Raw genomic sequence first — 12,499 nt, 5'->3', positions numbered from 1 at the left:
TGCAGAGCTTCAAAACAATATACATAGTATGATTTCATTTTTTTGGACTGTTGTTTCTCTCCATATATGAACATGATTTTGAAGACTGGTATGAAATCGGCCTGTTTTATAAAAGTGTAAGAAACACTGGTAAACATTTAATTAAACATTAATAAAGCTCTCATTTTATGCTCTCGTGGAATTCTTCATTTGATATTTAGCTTCATTAGATTGCAGACCTAATAAAATAGATCCAAGATAGGCAGTAGGTATGTGAATCATAAAATATAAACCTGGAAGCTTATCTGTAATGTTAATCACGACTATTTCAGGATGGTGAGAATTATGGGTGATTTCCAAGGTCTTTATATTTTATATATTATCTAAACTCTTTATATTTAGTTACCTTTTTACTTTTATACTCAAAAGTAATAAAATATCTTTTTTGACCAAAGTATTTAGTAATAAAGAGAAGAGAGAGATGTAAAGTGGTAGAAGCATCAACCACAGGCAAGCCCTCCACTCCCCAGTCTATGATAAGGAGAGACATAAGCATGGTTCTAGCTGAGAGGAAGGAGCCTACAGAAAAGGAAGAAATGGAATATAAAAGAGAGAGCGAAAACAAAACTGAGAAAACAGATAATGGATTTTAGAAAATATGACAGCACAGAGACCTTAATGAACCTTTTCTTTCATAACTGAAAGACACAAACAAAAAACATCAAAAAGTAAAAAAATAGGGCTTCTCTGGTGGCACAGCGGTTGAGAATCCGCCTGCCAAGGCAGGGGACATGGGTTCGAGCCCTGGTCAGGGAAGATCCCACATGCCGTGGAGCAACTAAGCCCGTGTGCCACAGCTACTGAGCCCATGTGCCACAACTACTGAAGCCCACATGCCTAGAGTCCGTGCTCCACAACAAGAGAAGCCACCACAATGAGAAGCCTGCGCACCACAACGAAGAGTAACCCCCACTCGCCACAACCAGAGAAAGCCCGTGCACAAAGCCCCAAACGCAGCCAAAATAACTAACTACATAAATAAACAAATTTATTAAAAAAGTAAAAAAATATTCAGAATCTAGGGAACAGACTCAACTCACACCACAAAATCCCAGAAATAATGTCTAAAGAAACAACTGGGAATAAATATAAGGAGCCACCACAAAGCTCTTCCTACACAAAGGACCATACAGCAGAAGGGTAAAAGGTGAGTCAACAATTCAAAATATCCCACTGGTATCTCAGAAAAGGGACTGAGGTAATAAGTGGCCCAGGAGAAAGATAAATGTCCCAATTGGAGACACGTTCCCTGTGAAAAAATAGCTCCTTATGTCCTTGCCAGAATGGTTTACTGTATGCCTACTCTGGCCAGGAAGAAGTCAGAAAAAGGGATGGGAAATAACCTTTTAAGTCTAAATGTCTTAGTTTTATTACTAAGATTTGCTAGAAAAAAATAAGGCCTCAGCCATATCACTGCCCACACGACAATGCTATGAAAGCAGCTGCCAGGTGACTTTACAGTAGTGTAATAGCAAAACCCCAAGGGCATGTCCTATAGAACAAGATACTTTCCTCACCTCCACACTTGATAAGGTGGCCATCAATTTATGAGTTTCAAAACAATGGCAGAGAAAAATGTCACCTACTGTAGCTGTCCAGAGTCCTAGAATCAATTACTATCTTTCTGCCTTTCCCAAACTCTGAGGGGCAAAAGAAATACAAGCCATACACAATGAGCCTTCAAGTTCATGTCCTAGGAAGGGGACTCAAGCAGTATCTTGTAAATAGGTAATAAGGTCATCAAATGTGATCAAATAAATGGTTGTGATCAAATAAATGGCTTCCACAGAACTGTTTTGAGACAAAGGTCATCTGAAAACAAAAGAGAAGGATTTATGAAAATATTCTATAGCATTAAAGTGGAAGAAAGGGGGCTTCTCTGGTGGCGCAGTGGTTAAGAATCCGCCTACCAATGCAGGGGACACGGGTTCGAGCCCTGGTCTGGGAAGGTCCCATATGCCGCGGAGCAAGAAAGCCAGGGTGCCAGAATTACTGAGCCTGTGCTCTAGAGCCTGCGAGCCACAACTACTGAGCTCACGCGCCACAGCTACTGAAGCCTGTGTGCCTAGAGCCCGTGCGCCACAACAAGAGGAGCCACGGCAATGAGAAGCTCCCGCACCACAATGAAGAGTAGCCCTCGCTCACCACAACTAGAGAAAGCCTGGGCGCAGCAATGAAGGCCCAATGCAGCCAAAAATAAATAAATAAAATAAATAAATTTATAAAGAAACAAGTGGAAGAAAGGAAGGAAAAAAAGAAGGGAAAGAGAAAGAATTTATTTTGCCAGAAGGTTTACCCATTTTAGTCAATAAAGAATTTGTACTCTCACTCTAGAGAAAATTTAAAAAGAACATGGACTTAATGAAATGGATCCAAGATAAGCTAGGACAATACAGGGAGACTAAAAGGTAGTTGACAAATTAACACACTTCATCCAAAAATGAATGAATGTCTGCCATGTGTTGGAAAACCAAGGACAGGTACCAAAGGAAAAAAACTGACAGAAATGAAGGGAGACATAGACAATTCAATAGTAATAGCTGGAGACTGCAATAGTACACTTTCAAAATGGATAGAAAAACTCGACAGACCAATAAGGAAATAGAAGGCTTGAACAACACTATAATCCAACTAGACCTAAAGACATATACATAATACTCCAACCAACAGAAGCAGAATACACATTCTTCTGAGGGAACATAATAATGTTCTCCAGGAGAGACCATGTGCTAGGCCATAAAACAAGTCACAATATATTTACAAACTATACAAAGTATGTTTTCTGACCACAATGGAATGAAACTAGAAATCAATAAGGAAATTTGGGAAATTCAAAAATATAGAGAAATTAAATGACACACTCTTAACTACCAATGTTCAAAGAAGAAATCACAAGGGCAATTAGAAAATACTTTGAGATGAATGAAAACGAAAGCAAAACATCCCAAAACCTTTGGGATGCAGTGAAGGCAGAGCTTACAGATATTTGTATCTGTAAATGTCCATATTAAAAGAAGAAAGATTTCGAAACTATAACCTCACCTTCAACCTTAAGAAACCAGAAAAAGAAGACCAAATAAAACCCAAAGCAGGCAAAATGAAGGAAATTATATAGATTAGAATGAAAATAAATGAATCAGAGAATCAAAAAAAGAGAAAAATCAAAGAAATCAAAAGTTGGTTCTTGGAAAAGGTCAACAAAAATGGACAAATCTTTAGCTAGAATTCACCAAAAGCAAAAAGGGGAAAACTCAAATCATTTACATTAAGAATGAACCAGGGGATGTTACTACCAATCACACAGAAATTAAAAAGGATCATAAGGGAATATTATGAACAATCACATGTCAACAAATTAGGTAACCCAGATGAAATAGACAAATTCCTAGAAAAACAACCTAGCAAAACTGACTCAAGCAAAAATAGAAAATCTGAACAAACCTATAATAAGGACAGAGGCTGAGTCAGTAATCAGAAAACACCCCCCAAAGAAAAGCCCAGGCCCAAACTGGTGAATTCTAAAAAACATTTAAAGTAGAATTAACAACAACCATTCACAAACTCAAAAAACAACATCATCATCAAAACAAAATGAGAAGAAGGATTACTTCCCAATTCTTTCTATAAGGAGATTATTACCCTGATAAAAAAGGCAAAGATACAGTAAAACTACAGACCAATACCCCTTATGAATATAGAAGGAAAATCCTCAACAAAATACTAGCAAACTGAATCCAGCAACACAGAAGAGGGATTATACATTAAAACCAAGAGGAATTTATCCCAGGAAGGCAAAGTTGGTTCAATATATGATTATCAATCAACGTAACACACCATCTTCATAAAGAAAACATAGGATCATTTCATTATACATAGAAAAAGCATATGGCAAAACCCAAAACCCTTCCATAATAAAAACACTCAACAAAACAGGAATAGAAGTTCCTCAACCTGATAAACGGCATTTATAAAAAAAACTCACAGCTAACATCATGCTTAATGACCAGAAAGATTTCTCCTTAAAATCAGGAACAAGACAAGGATACTCATTCTTAACACTTCTATTCAACACAGTACTGGAGGTTCTAGCAAGGGCAACTAGGCAAGAAAAAGAGATAAATGACATGATATCAGAAAGAAGAAGGAAAACTATCTCTCTTTGCAAATGACACAATATTTTATATAGAAAACACTAAGGAACACACAAACACAAATTACTCAAACTTATAAGCAAGTTCAGCAAAGTTGCAGGAACCAAAATACATACAAAAACCAGTAATATTCCTGTACCACAAGGAAAATTCCCAAAATGAACTTAAGAAACCAATACTAGTTACACTGCTATCAAAAAGAATGAAATACTCAGGGATACTTTTTTTTTTTTAAACATCTTTATTGAAGTATAATTGCCTTACAATGGTGTGTTAGCTTCTGCTTTATAACAAAGTGAATCAGTTATACATATACAATATGTTCCCATTTCTCTTCCCTCTTGCATCTCCCTCCCTCCCACCCTCCCCATCCCACCCCTCTAGGTGGTCACAAAGCACCGAGCTGATCTCCCTGTGCTATGCGGCTGCTTCCCACTAGTTATCTATTTTACATTTGGTAGTGTATATATGTCCATGACACTCTCTTACCCTGTCACATCTCACCCCACCCCCTCCCCATATCCTCAAGTCCATTCTCTAGTAGGTCTGTGTCTTTATTCCCGTCTTGCCACTAGGTTCTTCATGGCCTTTTTTTTTTTTTCCTTAGATTCCGTATATATGTGTTAGCATACTGTATTTGTTTTTCTCTTTCTGACTTACTTCACTCTGTATGACAGACTCTAACTCCATCCACCTCATTACAAATATCTCCATTTCATTTCTTTTTATGGCTGAGTAATATTCCATTGTATATATGTGCCACATCTTCTTTATCCATTCATCTGTCGATGGACATTTAGGTTGCTTCCATGTCCTGGCTATTGTAAATAGAGCTGCAATGAACATTTTGGTACATGACTCTTTTTGACCTATGGTTTTCTCAGGGTATATGCCCAGGAGTGGGATTGCTGGGTCGTATGGTAGTTCTATTTGTAGTTTTTTAAGGAACCTCCATACTGTTCTCCGTAGTGGCTGTATCAATTTACATTCCCACCAACAGTGCAAGAGTGTTCCCTTTCCTCCACACCCTCTCCAGCATTTATTGTTTCTAGATTTTTTGATGATGGCCATTCTGACCGGTGTGAGATGATATCTCATTGTAGTTTTGATTTGCATTTCTCTAATGATTAATGATGTTGAGCATTCTTTCATGTGTCTGTAGGCCATCTGTATATCTTCTTTGGAGAAATGTCTATTTAGGTCTTCTGCCCATTTTTGGATTGGGTTGTTTGTTTTTTTGTTATTGAGCTGCATGAGCTGCTTATAAATCTTGGAGATTAATCCTTTGTCAGTTGCTTCATTTGCAAATATTTTCTCCCATTCTGAGGGTTGTCTTTTGGTCTTGTTTATGGTTTCCTTTGCTGTGCAAAAGCTTTTAAGTTTCATTAGGTCCCATTTGTTTATTTGTGTTCTTATTTCCATTTCTCTGGGAGCTGGGTCAAAAAGAATCTTGCTGTGATGTATGTCATAGAGTGTTCTGCCTATGTTTTCCTCTAAGAGTTTGATAGTGTCTGCCCTTACACTTAGGTCTTTAATCCATTTTGAGTTTATTTTTGTGCATGGTGTCAGGGAGTGTTCTAATTTCATACTTTTACATGTACCTGTCCAATTTTCCCAGCACCACTTATTGAAGAGGCTGTCTTTTCTCCACTGTATATGCTTGCCTCCTTTATCAAAGATAAGGTGACCATATGTGTGTGGGTTTATCTCTGGGCTTTCTATCCTGTTCCATTGATCTATATTTCTGTTTTTGTGCCAGTACCAAACTGTCTTGATTACTGTAGCTTTGTAATATAGTCTGAAGTCAGGGAGCCCGATTCCTCCAGCTCCATTTTTCGTTCTCAAGATTGCTTTGGCTATTCGGGGTCTTTTGTGTCTCCATAGAAATTGTGAAATTTTTGGTTCTAGTTCTGTGAAAAATGCCAGTGGTAGTTTGATAGGGATTGCATTGAATCTGTAGATTTCTTTGGGTAGTAGAGTCATTTTCACAATGTTGATTCTTCCAATCCAGGAACATGGTATATCTCTCCATCTATTTGTATCATCTTTAATTTCTTTCATCAGTGTCTTATAATTTTCTGCATACAGGTCTTTTGTCTCCTTAGGTAGGTTTATTCCTAGATATTTTATTCTTTTTGCTGCAATGGTAAACGGGAGTGTTTTCTTAATTTCACTTTCAGATTTTTCGTCATTAGTGTATAGAAATGCAAGAGATTTCTGTGCATTAATTTTGTATCCTGCTACTTTACCAAATTCATTGATTAGCTCTAGGAGTTTTCTGGTAGCATCTTTAGGATTCTCTATGTATAGTATCATGTCATCTGCAAATAGTGACAGCTTTACTTCTTCTTTTCTGATTTGGATTCCTTTTATTTCTTTGTCTTCTCTGATTGCTGTGGCTAACACTTCCAAAACTATGTTGAATAATAGTGGTGAGAGTGGGCAACCTTGTCTTGTTCCTGATCTTAGTGGAAATGGTTTCAGTTTTTCACCATTGAGGACAATGTTGGCTGTGGGTTTGTCATATATGGCCTTTATTATGTTGAGGAAGGTTCCCTCTATGCCTACTTTCTGCAGGGCTTTTATCATAAATGGGTGTTGAATTTTGTCGAAAGCTTTCTCTGCATCTATTGAGATGATCATATGGTTTTTCTCCTTCAGTTTGTTAATATGGTGTATCACATTGATTGATTTGCGTATGTTGAAGAATCCTTGCATTCCTGGGATAAACCCCACTTGATCATGGTGTATGATCCTTTTAATGTGCTGTTGGATTCTGTTTGCTAGTATTTTGTTGAGGATTTTTGCATCTATGTTCATCAGTGATATTGGCCTGTAGTTTTCTTTCTTTGTGACATCTTTGTCTGGTTTTGGTATCAGGGTGATGGTGGCCTCGTAGAATGAGTTGGGGAGTGTTCCTCCCTCTGCAATATTTTGGAAGAGTTTGAGAAGGATAGGTGTTAGCTCTTCTCTAAATGTTTGATAGAATTCGCCTGTGAAGCCATCTGGTCCTGGGTTTTTGTTTGTTGGAAGGTTTTTAATCACAGTTTCAATTTCAGTGCTTGTGATTGGTCTGTTCATATTTTCTATTTCTTCCTGGTTCAGTCTCGGCAGTTTGTGCATTTCTAAGAATCTGTCCATTTCTTCCAGGTTGTCCATTTTATTGGCATAGAGTTGCTTGTAGTAATCTCTCATGATCGTTTGTATCTCTGCAGTGTCAGTGGTTACTTCTCCTTTTTCATTTCTAATTCTATTGATTTGAGTCTTCTCCCTTTTTCTCTTGATGAGTCTGGCTAATGGTTTATCAATTTTGTTTATCTTCTCAAAGAACCAGCTTTTAGTTTCATTGATTTTTGCTATTGTTTCCTTCATTTCTTTTTCATTTATTTCTGACCTAATCTTTATGATTTCTTTCCTTCTGCTGGCTTTGGGGTTTTTTTGTTCTTCTTTCTCTAATTGCTTTAGGTGCAAGGTTAGGTTGTTTATTCGAGATGTTTCCTGTTTCTTGAGGTAGGCTTGTATTGCTATAAACTTCCCTCTTAGCACTGCTTTTGCTGCGTCCCATAGGTTTTGGGTCGTCGTATCTCCATTGTCATTTGTTTCTAGGTATTTTTTGATTTCCCCTTTGATTTCTTCAGTGATCACTTCGTTATTAAGTAGTGTATTGTGTAGCCTCCATGTGTTTGTATTATTTACAGATCTTTTCCTGTAATTGATATCTAGTCTCATAGCGTTGTGGTCGGAAAAGATACTTGATACGATTTCAATTTTCTTAAATTTACCAAGGCTTGATTTGTGACCCAAGATATGATCTATCCTGGAGAATGTTCCATGAGCACTTGAGAAAAATGTGTATTCTGTTGTTTTTGGGTGGAATGTCCTATAAATATCAATTAAGTCCATCTTGTTTAATGTATCATTTAAAGCTTGTGTTTCCTTATTTATTTTCATTTTGGATGATCTGTCCATTGGTGAAAGTGGGGTGTTAAAGTCCCCTACTATGATTGTGTTGCTGTCGATTTCCCCTTTTATGGCTGTTAGTATTTGCCTTCTGTATTGAGGTGCTCCTATGTTGGGTGCATAAATATTTACAATTGTTATACCTTCCTCTTGGATCGATCCCTTGATCATTATATAGTGTCCTTCTTTGTCTCTTGTAATAGTCTTTATTTTAAAGTCTATTTTGTCTGATATGAGAATTGCTACTCCAGCTTTCTTTTGATTTCCATTTGCATGGAATATCTTTTTCCATCCCCTCACTTTCAGTCTGTATGTGTCTCTAGGTCTGAAGTGGGTCTCTTGTAGACAGCATATATATGGGTCTTGTTTTTGTATCCATTCAGCCAGCCTGTGTCTTTTGGTGGGAGCATTTAATCCATTTACATTCAAGGTAATTATCGATATGTATGTTCCTAGTCCCATTTTCGTAACTGTTTTGGGTTTGTTATTGTAGGTGTTTTCCTTCTCTTGTGTTTCTTGCCTAGAGAAGTTCCTTTAGCATTTGTTGTAAAGCTGGTTTGGTGGTGCTGAACTCTCTCAGCTTTTGCTTGTCTGTAAAGGTTTTCATTTCTCCATCACATCTGAATGAGATCCCTGCTGGGTAGAGTAATCTTGGTTGTAGGTTTTTCTCCTTCATCACTTTAAGTATATCCTGCCACTCCCTTCTGGCTTGCAGAGTTTCTGCTGAAAGATCAGATGTTAACCTTATGGGGATTCCCTTGTGTGTTATTTGTTGTTTTTCCCTTGCTGCTTTTAATATGTTTTCCTTATATTTAATTTTTGACAGTTTGATTAATATGTGTCTTGGCGTGTTTCTCCTTGGGTTTATCCTGTATGGGACTCTCTGTGCTTCCAGGACTTGGTTAACTATTTCCTTTCCCATATTAGGGAAGTTTTCAACTATAATCTCTTCAAATATTTTCTCAGTCCCTTTCTTTTTCTCTTCTTCTTCTGGGACCCCTATAATTCGAATGTTGGTGCGTTTAATGTTGTCCCAGAGGTCTCTGAGACTTTCCTCAGTTCTTTTCATTCTTTTTTCTTTATCCTGCTCTGCAGTAGTTATTTCCACCATTTTATCTTCCAGGTCACTTATCCTTTCTTCTGCCTCAGTTATTCTGCTATTGATCCCATCTAGAGTATTTTTAATTTCATTTATTGTGTTTTTCATCATTGCTTGGTTCCTCTTTAGTTCTTCTACGTCCTTGTTAAATGTTTCTTGCATTTTGTCTATACTATTTCCCAGATTTTGGATCATCCTTACTATCATTATTCTGAATTCTTTTTCAGGTAGACTACCTATTTCCTCTTCATTTGTTAAGTCTGGTGTGTTTTGACCCTGCTCCTTCATCTGCTGTGTGTTTTTCTGTCATCTCATTTTGCTTATCTTACTGTGTTTGGGGTCTTCTTTTCACAGGCTGCAGGTTCGTAGTTCCCGTTGCTTTTGGTATCTGTCCCCAGTGGCTAAGGTTGGTTCAGTGGGTTGTGTAGGCTTCCTGGTGGGGGGGACTAGTGCCTGAGTTCTGGTGGATGAGGCTGGATCTTGTCTTTCTGGTGGGCACGTCCACGTCTGGTGGTGTATTTTGGGGTGTCTGAGGCCTTATTATGATTTTAGGCAGCCTCTCTGCTAATGGATGGGGCTGTGTTCCTGTCTTGCTAGTTGTTTGGCATAGGGTGTTCAGCACTGTAGCTTGCTGGTCATTGAGTGATGCTGGGTCTTGATGTTGAGATGGAGATCTCTGAGAGATTTTTGCCGTTTGGTATTACGTGGAGCTGGGAGGTCTCTTGTGGACCAGTGTCCTGAAGTTGGCTCTCCCACCTCAGAGGTACAGCCCTGATGCCTGGCTGGAGCACCAAGAGCCTTTCGTCCACACGGCTCAGAGTAAAAGGGAGAAAAAATAGAAAGAAAGAAAGAAAGAGGCTATAATATAGTGAAGTAAAAGAAAGCTATTATAAAGCAAAGCTATACAGACAAAATCTCACCCAGAAGCATATACATATACACTCACAAAAAAAGGAAAAGGGGAAAAATTAATATATCCTGCTCCCTAAGTCCACCTCCTGAATTTGGGATGATTCGTTGTCTATTCAGGTATTCAACAGATGCAGGCACATCAAGTTGTTTGTGGAGTTTTAATCCGCTGCTTCTGAGGCTGCTGGGAGAGATTTCCCCTTCTCTTCTCTGTTCGCACAGCTCCTGGGGATCAGCTTTGGATTTGGACCCGCCTCTGCGTGTAGGTCGCCTGAGGGCGTCTGTTCCCCGCCCAGACAGGACGGGGTTAAAGGAGCAGCTGCTTCGGGGGCTCTGGCTCACCCAGGCCGCGGGGAGGGAGGGGTACAGAGGAGGCGGGGCGAGCCTGCGGCGGCAGAGGCCGGCGTGACGTGGCACCAGCCTGAGGCGCGCCGTGCGTTCTCCCGGGGAAGTTGTCCCTGGATCACGGGACCCTGGCAGTGGTGGGCTGCACAGGCTCCTGGGAGGGGCGGTGTGGAGAGTGACCTGTGCTCGCACACAGGATTTTTGGAGGCGGCAGCAGCAGCCCCAGCGTCTCACGCCCGTCTCTGGGGTCCGCGCTGATAGCCGCGGCTCGCGCCCGTCTCTGGAGTTCGTTTAGGCGGCGCTCTGAATTCCCTCTCCTTGCGCGCCGCGAAACAAAGAGGCAAGAAAAAGTCTCTTGCCTCTTTGGCAGCTGCAGACTTTTTCCCGGTCTCCCTCCCAGCCAGCTGTGGTGCGCTAACCCCTTCAGGCTGTGTTCACGCCGCCAACCCCAGTCCTCTCCCTGCGATCCGACCGAAGCCCGAGCCTCAACTCCCAGCCCCGCCCGCCCCGGCGGGTGAGCCGACAAGCCTCTCGGGCTGCTGAGTGCTGGTCGGCACTGATCCTCCGTGCGGGAATCTCTCCGCTTTGCCCTCTGCACCCCTGTGGCTGCGCTCTCCTCCGTGGCTCCGAAGCTTCCCCCCTCTGCCACCCGCAGTCTCTGCCCGCGAAGGGGCTTCCTAGTGCGTGGAAATCTTTCCTCCTTCACAGCTCCCTCCCACTGGTGCAGGTGCCGTCCCTATTCTTTTGTCTCTGTTATTTCTTTTTTCTTTTGCCCTACCCAAGTACGGGGGGAGTTTCTTGCCTTTTGGTAGGTCTGACGTTTTCTGCCAGCATTCAGTGGGTGTTCTGTAGGAGCAGTTCCACGTGTAGATGTATTTCTACTGTATCTGTGGGAAGGAAGGTGATCTCCGCGTCTTACTCTTCCGCCATCTTCTCTTCTCCCCCCTCAGGGATACTTTTAACAACAGAAGTGCCAAACTACAAAGAAGTGGAACCCACGAACATCGTTGAAGAAATTAAAGATGACCTAAATAAATGGAAAAACACCCCAGTTCATGGATTAGAAGATTTAATATCGTTATGACAGCAGTACTCCCTAAATTTTTCTACAGTTTCAATGCAATCCCTACCCAAGATTCAAGTTGTCTTTTTTTTTTTCTTTTTGGCAGAAATTATTGACAAGCTGATCTGAATATTCCTATGACCTAAGAATAGATAAAACAATCTTGAAAAAGAAAAAACAAAGTTGGAGGAGTCACACTAATTAGACAGTGTGGTAGTGGCATAAAGAGTGACATATAGATCAATAAAATAGGGTTTATAGTCTAGAATAAACCCTTACATTTATAATCAATCGCTTTTTTTTTTCATTTTTTAAGTTTATTTTTATTTTTCTGATTTTTTTTTTCTTATGATCAATTGATTTTTGCCAAGGGTGCCCAGACAATTCAATGGAAGAAAGAATAGTCTTTGCAACAAATGGTACTACGACACTGGCTATCCACAGGCAAAAGAATAAAACTGTACTACCTCAATGCCACATACAAAAGTTAACTAAAAAATGATCATAGAACTAAAAGTAAGAACTACAATTATAAAACTTTTAGAAGAAAATAAAGAGTAAATATTTTGTAACCTTGGGTTAGACAATAGTTTTAGATATGACATGAAAAGCACAAGTGACAAAAGAAGAAACAGACAAATTGTACTTTGTCAAAATTAAAACTTTTGTACCACAAGTAAAGTCATCAAGAAAGTGAAAAGGATGGCACAGAATGAAAGAACATGTTTGCAAAACATATCCTAATAAGGGACTTGTATTCAGAATAGACAAAGAAACAGAACTCAGTAATAAAATGACAAATAAGCCAATTTTAAAATGGGCAAAGGATTGGAATAGACATTTCTCTAAAGGTAAACAAATGGCCAATAAGCATATGAAAAGATGCTCAACATCTTAGTCATTAGCGAAATGCAAATTAAAATCATTAAAAAG

General features: G+C 39.5%; 1 long non-coding RNA gene across 1 annotated transcript in view; it reads left to right on the top strand.

Moving 5' to 3' along the window:
• LOC132376882 (uncharacterized) overlaps positions 1-11,853 on the top strand; it is a 204,453-nt gene extending 192,600 nt beyond the window's left edge. The window contains exon 2 of the long non-coding RNA XR_009506451.1: positions 11,454-11,853. This is a non-coding gene — a long non-coding RNA (uncharacterized LOC132376882). The remainder of the gene's footprint in view (positions 1-11,453) is intronic.
• The last annotated feature ends 646 nt before the right edge of the window (positions 11,854-12,499 follow it).

Source organism: Balaenoptera ricei, chromosome 13 (genome assembly GCF_028023285.1).
Source record: "Balaenoptera ricei isolate mBalRic1 chromosome 13, mBalRic1.hap2, whole genome shotgun sequence".
In the NCBI taxonomy this organism is placed as follows: Eukaryota; Metazoa; Chordata; class Mammalia; order Artiodactyla; family Balaenopteridae; genus Balaenoptera; species Balaenoptera ricei.
This window is presented reverse-complemented; position numbering and strand designations above follow the sequence as displayed.